At 42.3% G+C, this 12,496-nt stretch overlaps 1 protein-coding gene across 1 annotated transcript in view; it reads left to right on the forward strand.

Annotated features, from left to right (window-relative positions):
* The window catches only part of TAFA1 (TAFA chemokine like family member 1), a 225,726-nt gene that overhangs the window by 13,995 nt on the left and 199,235 nt on the right, over positions 1-12,496 (forward strand). The gene's annotated exons all lie outside the window — the stretch shown is intronic.

The following is a 12,496-nucleotide window of genomic DNA, read 5'->3' on the forward strand; positions in this document are numbered from 1 at the left end:
CTTCGTCCCTTATACCTCCAAGTTTCTCCCTGTTCTCATGCTGTATTGTTGTCAAGACACCTTGTGTAGGCCATGACATTACCAGACTCCAGCATGTTGGTCAGACTGGGTGATGCAGGCTCTAGAAAGTAGCCTTTTGACTGGGCAGGATGGATTCTGAAAATGAACAAATACTGGTGATAGTAACAGGCACCAAGTAAAGGGAAGGGATTTGTGCTTTCACTGTGAACCATTAGGTGGTTTCCTCAGTAAAAACTTCCTTGACTTTTTAGATTGTATTTGAATTGGCTTTGAGCTGCCTGTCACTGCATGCTGTTTTGTGATGATGTACCTTCTATGAGCAGTGTGTATCAAGCAGTTCTTTGGTACAAGTCGTACTCTTTTGAGGTTCAGGCTCTGCAAGTTCCCCCTAAATCCTGTTCTTGTGTAAGTTGAATTCTCTGCTCTTGTTCTGTGCTCTTATTTTTGTTTTTACTCTAGCAAAGGAAATAGTATAATCTATAGTGTCTAGGGAAGGGAATGAAATACAAAGCAGTATCATTTCTATAGTGAAGCTCTTCTGATGAGGGTTATATGTCTTTAGTATGCTGCTCTCTACATCTGAGGGACTGCACTGTTTAACAGGTGAGAAGAGATTATCCCTTAGTCCCAACAGAATCTGTGAATCAAAGTTGGTTAGGAGAAATTCACACAGAGTTTAGAATGTAAACCTGCTTTTAAATATAACTATAGCAAAATAATTTCCTCTGAATAATGCACGTGCATTGTCTGAATTACAGAGGTCCTGCTGTAAGCTGCTTCCTGTCTCCTTTTAAAGTGCTTTAATGTCCAGGTTTCACATAGGAATGAAGCAAAAATAGAACAAAATTCAAAAATGCCTTTCTCAGGAGGGATTATTTCATATTCTGATAGCATGTACAGATCTGAGAGCATCAGTGTTTTCTGCAAAGAGAATGTTGTTTTACAGGACACCCAACCAACACCTGCCTTGGGTTCTTTTCCTTCTCTTTATGTGGAACACCTGTGCAGTCTGTACATAGCATCCAGCATTGGAATAGATCATCTGAGGATTCTGAGATCACCATTATAATCATATTTAGGGCAGCTGAGATGCAAACAAGTGAGGTTTTGTTATTCTGTTCCTCATGTAGCCTCTTAAAGTGAGGTTGGTGGCTGACAGACACCATCCTCCCAGCTGGTACCTGAAGCAGGCATCCCAATCCTTAGTGCTCTGTTCTTTGGCAAGGCTTGTTGTGGCAAGTACAAGTGCTGCTGTGAGCTGGGTGATGGATCATGGAGGCTCTGAGCTCGTTCTTTTCATGAAATCAAGTGCTTTGCTGTAAGCCAACTTCACGCAGGCTTAAACTTTCATGGTGGTTAAGCTATAATCTATCAGACTGCCCCAGCTGTGAGGTGTAAAGAGCCTTCACGTTCACTTACTGTTACTCAATTGACGAACAAGTTGTACTGCTGTAGTGAATTTTTCCCCTGTGTCCATGCTCTCAGCTGAACCACAGGCTCAGCACAGGCAAGCAGTGAGGCGTTTGCTTCCCATGTGGAGCTTCCCACTTCTTACTTAATTGCCTCCTTTAAGAGATGAGAAGGTTGAGCTTCTCTTTGGACAAAAAAGGCTTCAGTTTTCAGCGTGTTTCTCACTTGAAGGCTACACTTCCCACCAGAGTTATGTGGTGCTTCCAATCTTTCACAGGCAATGTGATGACTCTGCTAAACTCAAAGCATATTTTTTGTAAAGTCTGACTTGCAAATCTTACTAACTGCACACTGTTATCTCCGTACACTTGCAGGCCAGCTACAGCAGCACAAAAACTTACAGCAGGGTAAATCAGGTTTTCTAATAGGGAAAAAAATCAGACTATTTGCTACAATTGAAAAAAAAAAAAAAGAAAAACGCCTTATTTTTTTTATTGCTTCTAAAGACAGATTGCTCTGGGGAAACACCTAGAAGACCAGTCCCACATGGACTGTGCTCTGTGGGATCCTAGGTGGAAAATCACCTGAGAACAGTGTCTTATTTGGTCCAGTCAAAGGTATGGGGAGCACTAATTAGGGCTATGATGCTGTTAAGGTTCTGCATGTACTTCCCCACTAATGGCCCTTTTCTGGCTGCTGCTGTGGAGTTTTGAGCCACCTGTAGAATTTTTGCTCTGGCTGGAACCTAGAAAACCTAGGTCTGTATTGATTGTAAAAAAAGTTCATTTTTACCTCTTTTAAGCACTTAAAGAATTGTAGCAAACTTTATTTTCTCTTGTGACGGTTGTTCATTTATTTTTATAGGCTGAAGGAATACAGGGTAACACTCCACATTTTGCAAAGCATTCTTTTGTTGTGTGACTTATAGCAGTGTAAATAATGGAAGTTTTCTCATTTGACAGCCAGAGCAAGATACCAAGTGTTGGTTTGGTGCAGCATTTGCATTTTGAAATTAGTTTAGAAATGGGAAAGAAAACAAAACTGAAACCATTTGTTGTGTTTCTAAACACTGAAAGAAAAGTGAGGAAAACGCCAGATTTTAAAAAAAAAAGGCTAGAGAAGCTACTGCTTCTATTAAATAGATTTAAATCAGAGTATCTCTAATCACAAGCTATGTTCTGCTATAGGGGTTGAGCCTTAATCTTTCTCCCAAAAGTAGAGCTTGGATATTAACATATTGCATGAAGGGAGAGTAACTTCAGTACCTCTTGAGTTTTCCATTTTGGATAAACAGGTAGGTGGGAGAGCAGAGATGGGACATCAGGATTATTTCCACATGTGCCTTTAAAAGGGCGAAAAAGCCCGTTGCTTAGTCTCCACGTCTAATGCAGTGTTTTTGGTAAGGTGGAGTGATCTGCCAAAAAGTGAAGTGATGGAAGAGGCAGTGCTAAACTCACTGCCACCAAAACCGAGTGCACAGAGGGGTTCTCGGGAGGTGGTGGCAGATGCCAGTCACTGGGAATTAAATGCCTGTGACAGGGTGTCCTGGGTTCAGCAGTAGCAGTCATTTTTCCCCTTCTTGGTAGCTGGTGTAGTGCAGTGTTTTGACTTTCAGCTCGGGAACAGAGCTGATAACAAGCAATGTTTTGGTTTGGCCAAGGACTTTGTGAGCCTCATGCTCTGCCAGGGAGGAGGGAAGCCAGGAGGAAGCAGAGACAGGACACCTGACCCAAACTGACCAAAGAGGTATTCCATACCACAGCACGTCATGCCCAGGATGTAACTGGGAGTAGCCGGAAGGGCTGGGAGACTGCAGGGTTGGAGGAGGTATCGGTCAGAGCTTGGTCGGGCTTGGGGGGGGCGAGTTATCAGTCAGCTGGTGGTGAGATGATGTATTGTCTTCCCTTGTTATTTCCTTTATCATTATTATCATTGGTGGTAGCAGTAGTGATTTGTGTTATACCTTAGTTACTAAACAGTTCTTATCTCAACCCGTGGGAGTTGCATTCTTTTCGATTCTCCTCTCCGTCCCTCCGAGAGCAGGGGGAGGGCAAGAAAAGGGGGGTAAGTGAGCGAACGAATTACCTGACTGGGTTTAAACCACAACACAGGGAGACTTAAACAAAGGATGAGTGTTTTAAAAAGTTTGCTGCAAAGTTTAACCTCTGGGAAGGGCATGCTTTGGTTTTGCTTTTGTTTTGGCAGAAAAGGATGGAATACTGCCTGCTAACTCACTGTCGTTCAGGTGGCTTATATTTTCTGCCATTCTTCTGCTGCATTTAAACATAAGGCTTGAACTGTGGCTTCTTTCTCTCTCTGCATTTTGGAGGAGGCCAAGGCTGCACCCTGTGGCCTCTGTTCATTCAGAAAGAAGCAGAAGCCCAAGGGGAGGGAAGGCAAAGCTTTGATGTTTGTCTGCTGTACTGTTAAGGTCTCTTGCTGACTTCAGAGTCATCTCAGGATCTTTGCTAATTTAATGAGCCGATGTCACTTGTCAAGGTGACAGTTATCCATGTCAGAAACCAATACTCCTTCTCCTTTAATGCACATCCATAGCAGGTATTTTGCTGTCCTTGAAGAAATAGGCTGGAATATCCCTGTTTCAAGAGATCCTTCTATTTTGCTTTTGAGACTTAGTATTAGAAACATGTTTCTTTAAGTGATAGCATCTGCCTTTGTCATTTTAATGTGAACTCTGCTCTGCTTTGCAAAGCACCACTGTTCTCTTCCAGAGAAAATGTGATCGTTTATCAGCATTGAAGCTCTGTGTGCTGTAATATTAATCGTTGAATCAGCAGGAGTTTAAACTTGTATCTACTTGTGCCTTTTTTGTAACAAGCTCTTGGGAGGGTGGTGGGATTGTGATGGGGTTTTTCTAGTGGCCCTATTGGATTTCAGTAAGACTAATTGCGGTAAATGAGCTGGAGACTGTGACACTTTTAGTGAAATATATAGACTTGGCAAAAAAATAAATCTGGTAGGAACACACCAGTTTTAGTGGGATCCAAATTTCAGTAAAAGAGAACAAAAGAGAGGCTGAGATTTTGTCAGCGGTATGAGGAGTTGTATGGTGCCCTGGGCTTTTCCCTGGGAGCTGCTGTGCAGATGAAGGCCTTGACTGGGCTGTTGAGTCTGTCTGAATTTTCCCTTTCCTCAGGACAAAGTCTGATTCAACCAGTGAGACAGTTGTTCAGCACACAGGGAGCTGACGGCACGACCTGGCAGCCGCATAACAAGTGAATTGGGTTTGCATTGCAAGGTTTTGATAGTGAAGGGCCTACAGGGGTGGTTTCTGTGAGAAGCTGCTAGAAATTCCCCCATGCCTGACAAAGCCAATGCCAGTCAGCGCCAAGGTAGACCCGCTTCTGGCCAGGGCCGAGCCCATCAGTAGGGCCTCTGGGATACTGGAGCTAGGAAGGGGAAGACGTTACTGAGCAAGAGCAACTGCCCATGGAGAGACAAATGAGACTATGAGAGATAGTCCTGCAGACCCTAATGTCTGTGAGGGAGAAGAGGAGGAGGTGCTCAGGTGATTGAGTGGCTTTGGTGGCCACCCCACTGCACCAAGGATTGTTTTTCAGCAGCCCAAACTTCTTTCCAAAGCCTTGTGATTTTGTGAAAGTACCAGCCTAATTCTGTGTGATATCTTTTTAAGTTGTTACCCAGCTCAGAATGTGACTGTAGCTGTCAAATCTTGCAGAGCCCCAACTTTCTGCCAGCAGAAATAGAATGGGGTGTAAAACACTTAGAATAGGTTTTGACAGCCCTTCATGTGGAATAGAAAATGTAGATTCATTTCATAGCTGACAAAGAACTGATTATTTATGTTTCTTAGAAAACAGCTAAGAATGTCTAAGAATCTTTTTTTACCATTATGGATGCCTTTCCTCATATTTCCACATCGTTCTTTTTGAATCGTAACCAACTGAGATTAAACAACAAATGGCCTCTGAGATCTGTCATTTTCTGCAATGATTTACATAGGATGGTGCCCATAAATTATGGAGGCAGCTACTGGATACTGTGAATGAACAAGTACTTGTGATGTAGTTTTGAGAAACTTCCTGTGAATTGTACCAGGAGAAGATAATGGTCCTGTTCCATAAAAAGCTGCTTAATGTTTTCAGGACAATTTGCCATGAGGCAAAGGTGGTTTTTGTTGTTTTTTAGCATAAACCCATAAGGTTTTATACCGGATTATATCACTCTCTGCCTATCTCTTTTCTCATTTCTTTTACAGTGTCATCTAAATTTCAAAAGAAAAAATGTACCTCTTGTAACAGGAAAAGGATGAAGATTTTTCATCTTTCTCTGGTGCTCTGAATACTTTGACATCTGTAATATAACTTTCTCAGTAAATAATTCACCCAGCTTTGGCCGCTTTCTTTTGTCTGAAACATCTCCCTCTTCTGAAATGGGAAGTTTTGGAAAGATGCTATAAGAAAAGAAGGCTTAATTTAGCTCTGCTGCCAAGTCTCCTTATTTATGGCTGCTATTATTTTATATATTTCCTTCCATTATTCCTTGAGGAAGGTGGCAATTTATCATCTCCCAAAACGATAGTGTTGGATATGTATATGGCCAGGCATATCTAACCTTTATGTTCTCAGTGGTGTAGGCATATTTGCATACAAGCCTCTACCTCACCTCATCTTATAGTGCAGAAACCCATTTTTAATGTACAGAGCTGGATTCCGTACTCACTTTCTTCACAGAACATTGTTCTTTTCTCTTATTCATCTTAAAGTAGTCCATAGTGTGGATGTTCAGAGCAGCAAGGTCTTAGTCACTTTTGTGGATAAGTGATGTTTCCCATCAGCTTACCAGTTCTTGCAGTCAGTTGTCCAAATAGTCACAAGGGGTTTGGGTTTGGTTGTATTTCCATTGGGTCTTAATGAAGACTGAAATGTTTTGAGGTTTGCTATTGTGGAGAGCATCTTTCTTCATTGTGCAAATGCCAGCCTGGAACGAAATGCTTCCCCCAGGACCATGGCTTGTCATGGGCCAAAGTAGTAATGGGAGTAGAACTCTAAAGAGCAGTGGAAAATCCCTACGTTGCAATTCCTAGGGGAAATTAATGTTGCTGACTTCTTCAAGGCTGCTTTTCCCCACAGAGCATCTCTACAGCTTCCTTAATAGCAGTAAAGACATCTGCAGCTGGAGGAGCAAGATGTGTCAATAGCTGCCCTGGACAGGGCAGCAGCAGCAATGTCACTGCAATGCAGGCAGCTCAGCACACACCTAATGTTCAGTGTTTCTTGTCTGTGCACCCCAAGGCCAGCCTAGCTTTGTCTGTTCTCTGCACTATTGGGCTTTGAGTGGTACTGGGGAGCTGTGATCCTGATGGATTGGACAACGTGCATGTCCTGCAGGGCAAAGCCCAAGCTGACCTGTCGGAAGGAAAGGTGCTGTTGCAGGCACAGGGCTTGTGTTGCTCTTTTTAGTTTATACACTCGAGATTTGGTTTTCTTTCCTGTTAGTGAAGATTTTCAGAAATACCACTCCATGGATTGGAAATAGTTACCGAATTCCCTGTTTTGTCATTATCTGCCTACCCCCCATCTAATATTTAACTCTTTCTGTCAATATTTAATATTTGGGTAAGTGTAACTCATGCTGTAAACAAAGACATGGTAAATTGGTGAAAGGTAGTGCTTGTATGCATACACATCCATACCTTTACCGTAAGCCAACTCATTTCCCACTTTGCATTCTCCACTTTCAGATAGATTTCTTTCATAGGGATTTCAGGCGCTTGCATATGCTTGTGGGTGTGTGGTAAGATTCAGAAGCTTCAAATCCATAAATTGAGTCCACTTGGTGATCATCTGGTAAATAACACCCAAGAACTTATAATTTGTGTTCACATTTGTGATAAATCATCATTTGGCTTTACAGCTGTTTGCCAGCCTGGTGGGCAGAGGGGTAAATGTCATAGAATCATAGAACGGTTTGGGTTGGAAAGGACTTTAAAGCTCGTCCAGTTCCAAGCCCCTGCCGTGATCAGGGACACCTTCCACTAGAGCAGGTTGCTCCAAGCCCAGTCCAACCTGGCCTTGAACACTGCCAGGGATGGGGCAGCCACAGCTTCTCTGGGCACCCTGTGCCAGAGCCTCAGCACCCTCACAGGGAAGAATTTTTTCCTATTACTTAATATAAATCTACCCTGTAAATGTCCTCCCCTCCATGAGCCTCCAGCCTGGCAGCACTGGTGTGTTACACTCAGAGCCTGGCACTGGGAGGATGCTCATGGCCTCTCTGGAAGGCACTGGTGCCTCACTGCTCTTGTGGCTGTCTGGCTTCCCTGTGCTGCAGCTGTTTTCTGAGATGGGGTGTAAAGATCCAGCAGGTAGCAGTGAGTGGGGATTTGAGGTAATAACAGGTTTTCTTTACAATAAACTTGCCAAATATTTTGGTTTCATAGAATCATAGAATAGTTGGGGTTGGAAAGGACCTTAAGATCAACTAGTTCCACCCCCCCTGCCATGGGCAGGGATGCCTCGCACTAAACCATGTTTATGTTTTAACCTGTTACCCCTTGTCCTATCACCACAGTCCCTAATGAAGAGTCCCTCCCCAGCATCCCTATAGGCTCCCTTCAGATACTGGAAGGCTGCTATGAGGTCTCCACGCAGCCTTCTCTTCTCCAGGCTGAACAGCCCCAACTTTCTCAGCCTGTCTTCATACGGGAGGTGCTCCAGTCCCCTGATCATCCTCATGGCCCTTCTCTGGACTTGTTCCAACAGTTCCATGTCCTTTTTATGTTGAGGACACCAGAACTGCACACAATTCTCCAGGTGAGGTCTCACAAGAGCAGAGTAGAGGGGCAGGATCACCTCCTTCGACCTGCTGGTCACACTGCTTTTGATGCAGCCCAGGATACAGTTGGCTTTCTGGGCTGCGAGCACTCACTGAAGCCGGCTCATGTTCATTTTCTCATCGACCAACACCCCCAAGTCCTTCTCCGCAGGGCTGCTCCGAATCTCTTCTTTGCCCAACCTGTAGCTGTGCCTGGGATTGCTCTGACCCAGGTGTAGGAGCAATTCTAGGCACAGAATCACACTTCTTCTGGCAGTGATAGATACATTAATTAGCATTTTTATCACATAAGACTCTGTAGCCTTAAAATGTCAAATTGTGAGCACATTTGTAGATTAGGTTTCACTATTAGTGCTTTTCCAAGAATTATATATAGATAAAATTTCTTCATTGGCAATATTAAATCATCTGTTCTTTATTAATTTTTCCCCTGCGACCAGAAACATACACACATCACAGTGTTTCACTCAGCTGTCAGTATTTGAAGATGTTTTCCCTTTAGATCCCTTCTATAGTATATAATATGGAGGAGTGAAGGATGTAAAGGTTTCATCAGTATGCTTTTCTATAACTTCATTTATATTTATTATTTTTTTCAGGGAGGGGAACTTCCCCATGCATAAGGAGAAAAAGAGGTGGACTATGAAACGCTGCTCTTAATGGCAGCAATGAAAGCGTTCTGTGATTTGGGATGCCAAAGTAAGTCTGCTGGGAAATGGATTAGTAGGCCAGGAGAGGGTATTGTGATCAAAGTGCATAGTAAATTAATTTACCTCGCACTCCTGCAATTTATCACATAGATATCACCTCTACGCATGAAAAGATACATGAGTATGAATGCAGTATTGCTCTAGTGCTTATATCTTATTCCAGAGTTTAAATAATTCAACACTCCTGCTTTAACCTTATTGAAATATTAAAGCCCTGCAATCCCTTAGATTTGCTTTTGTTTCAACTGTAACATTACCTTTTTGACTCATTATGACACCAGTTCATAATTGCAGCCCAGACAGGTCTTAGGCCATTTGTACAGAAAGTAAAACTGGTTTTGACTGGTAAATGCTAAGCGATTTCATCATGGACAAGGACACATTTTAAAGGAGCAGGAATTACGAACTCACTGGCATCAGGAGCTCTTTTAAAAAGAACTTTTTCACTTGCTCACTCTTTGCAACATTTGGCTTGCAGTCATTTCCCATCTATGTAGCAGTTCTGCGTGATTTTTCAAGTGGCAGGAGTTAACGCTTCACAATTACATTTGGCTGGTAAACAGTTCATTAAAAATATCTAGTTCAAAGCAAGATGAAACAAGTCTTTCAGAGGTTTTCATGGAGAATGAAATAAAGATCCAGTAACTGTTGCAGGGCCTTTAGACTGGATGGTGGTGGTGCTGTAAGGCTGAGCACAGGAAGTACAATCATGTCCTCGGCTGATTTATGGATGTTGAGAGTCCTTGCTACTCATGGTTCAGGAAAGTCCCCTGGCAAGGCTGCTCTGGTATGTCTGTACCTTTGACCAAGAGCTGCCTTGTTGCTGAGCAGCTTTCCTTACTGCCAAGTGGCTCTCCTGCTCCAAAACTTTCTGCTATACAGGATGTGTGCTATCAGGTTACAACAAATTCACTCGGAAAGATGTCCCAGTTAGCCAAAATCAGTGTGTGTAAATCGGTTAAGCTGAGCTGATCTCTGCTGCTTGTGGAGCTGCAAGCAGAGTGTGGCAGAAGAGAGTCTGCTCCTCTCCCACTGTCCCATATCCTGTGTCAAATGACTGCTTGGCTCTTGTCTGCAGAGCCACCAACTTTTTTAGCTGGAATCCCTTTATTGCCTGGGTTCCTCTAATTAATTACTTATCTCCAGGTTTTTAAAAGATCGCTAATTGGTGTATGTAGCTGTCTGTTTTCCCCTAAAGTCTGAAACCATTTAATGTACATCTTATCCAAGTGTACAATCAGGTAAATTAGTACTAATTACAATTTCTGAGACTCCATTGATTTCATTTTCTGAAGAGGGAGAAGTTTTGATGGTTATTTATGGGTAGAGGTCATGAATATCACTGTGGTAATCTTTTGATTACTAACACCTGATAACTCAGATTGCTTCTTCCTAAAGTACTTTTGGTTCAATTAATTTGCTTTTATTGCTGGATCTAACACATTCTGCTGTAGTAAATCACCTGCTAATGAAACTACATCTTGTTTTAAATCAGTTCAGACTTGCTTGTTACTGTTTGTTCTTGTTAGACTTCCATTAGAGGAAAAATGTGTACCTGAAAACCATTATGGGAAATTAAAAAAAAAAATACTCTTACTTGGATATTTCAGTTTACTTGAAATTACTGAAGTGAAATATTTTAACCTTTAATTTTTCTTGAGATTTTCACACTGACATGAGTGGGTTTGACCATCCTTTGTGTAATTTTATCCTCTCTGAATGTTTCTTGGAGATCGTAGTGCTCAGAGCTTTTATTGTCAGTATGAAAACACAATGCACTCCAGAAATTGAGGTGGATATGCTAGGAGTGCTCTTTGCATCTGACAGCGATGTCAGATGAGTGCAGGCTCTCATAGCGTGACTGCACAGAACAAGGCAGATTCAGTCAGCTGCAGGGAAGCGTGCGGAAGAGCAAGTGCAACCACAAGGGTGGCAGTGTTTCTGAAAGCTGCTTGAATGATAAGGTGGTGTAAACATTGGAACTCAGACTCTGTCAAGAAACTGGCAAGGAAAAGGTGATGGAAGAAGCTGCTACTCATAGAGAAGGAGGAAATCTTCCCAAAACAGGCAGTTGGCTCTCAGTGGAATTTCCATCAGTGTTACTCCATCCACAGATCACAGGCACCAAGATCACACTGATTCAGTGGCATTTTACAAGCATTGCTCAAAAGACTTGGGGCAGTAGATAACTGTGTTTTAGTGTTATGCAAAAGTGCCTTTAGACCCTTTTACGAAATAAGAATCGATGGCTCGGGTTGGGGGTTTCAGAGATGCTAAGTGATCCAGAATAGAAAGGAGTAAATGGTCAATCAAGACACTTGATCTTAACCAGAGCAAAATGAATCTCTTCTACAGAGGTAGAAAATTTGTCGTGATAGTTCTTGTTCAGGTTCACAACAGTGAGTGGTACATATCTAGATCTGCGGGTGATGAGTGTTCAGGTAGTCAAAAGTGAAGAAAGATGAAGCAATCTTAAATAAGAGGAGGCCAAAGGTACGGAACCACTTTGCAATGGGTTATTCTAATTGCAAATCAACAATATGCTGGGATTCAACAAACAGATTGGAGATTATAATGTTTAATGAATACATCAGTAGATACGCTTTTTGGTTGTAACTCTCATTTTAACAGTATAAGCTTCCTATTCACCTCTTAACTTGATATCTGTAGTGCAAATCCTAGTCAAGCCTGCGCTAGAAAGACTGTGCCTGTCTCCCTGATGTCCATGACGTCTGGCTTACAAGTCTGAAGCAATATAGCTAAATAAAACTCTTTATCATGGCTATAAGCGGGGCTCATCATTGTGTCAAGTCTGTTTTCAGTATTGTCCACTGTAAATAATTCCATCCTGTCTGTAACGCAAGTGTCATCTTCAGCTCCTCAGTTTGTGTGTCATCCTGGCCACCTCTGAATCATGCTGCACGAGCTATCTAAGATGCAGTTGTTCAAGTTTATATGTGCAGCCAGAAGTCTTAAGGCTCTTGTCTTGTGACCTGAGTATTTCCACCTTCATTTGCCTGTTGTTAGTAAGTTATACTGTGCTAGTGTTTATATGAAATAAGGCGAAGACTGTCCTTAGCCTCTACCTTGTCTTCCCTTTGTCCTGGCATCCCCTTTGCTATTGCAGCAGTTGTAAACTACTTGTTTTGATTTTTTTTTTTTTTTTCCTTAATAGCCTTTTTGGTCTATTCCCAGTGCAGATTATTCGTGTTTATTACCCTCTGCAGGCTTTCGTGTGCACCTCCCGTTGTGTAGGTTTGCACATTGTTCATTCACATAGCACTTGATGTTCTCCTTTCAAAATTCCAAGCCACTTCAGTGGTAGCTGCTGTTGGGATCCTAGATTGGATGTGGCAGTTAGACTGATATTATATAATAACTTCCCTATAAATGCAGAAAGAAAAACTTTCTTTAGCTAGAACATTCAGATCTTTGAAGATAGATTAACAGAAATTATTCCCAACTTTGGGTGACCGTATTTGGTCTACAGAGGCACCTCCTGAGACATACTGGTTTAGGTACCCAAATGCAGGTTT

The sequence above is a fragment of the Pezoporus occidentalis genome, unplaced genomic scaffold (assembly GCF_034315485.1).
Source record: "Pezoporus occidentalis ecotype Australia unplaced genomic scaffold, CSIRO_AGI_Poc_V1 ctg35, whole genome shotgun sequence".
Lineage (NCBI taxonomy): Eukaryota > Metazoa > Chordata > Aves > Psittaciformes > Psittacidae > Pezoporus > Pezoporus occidentalis.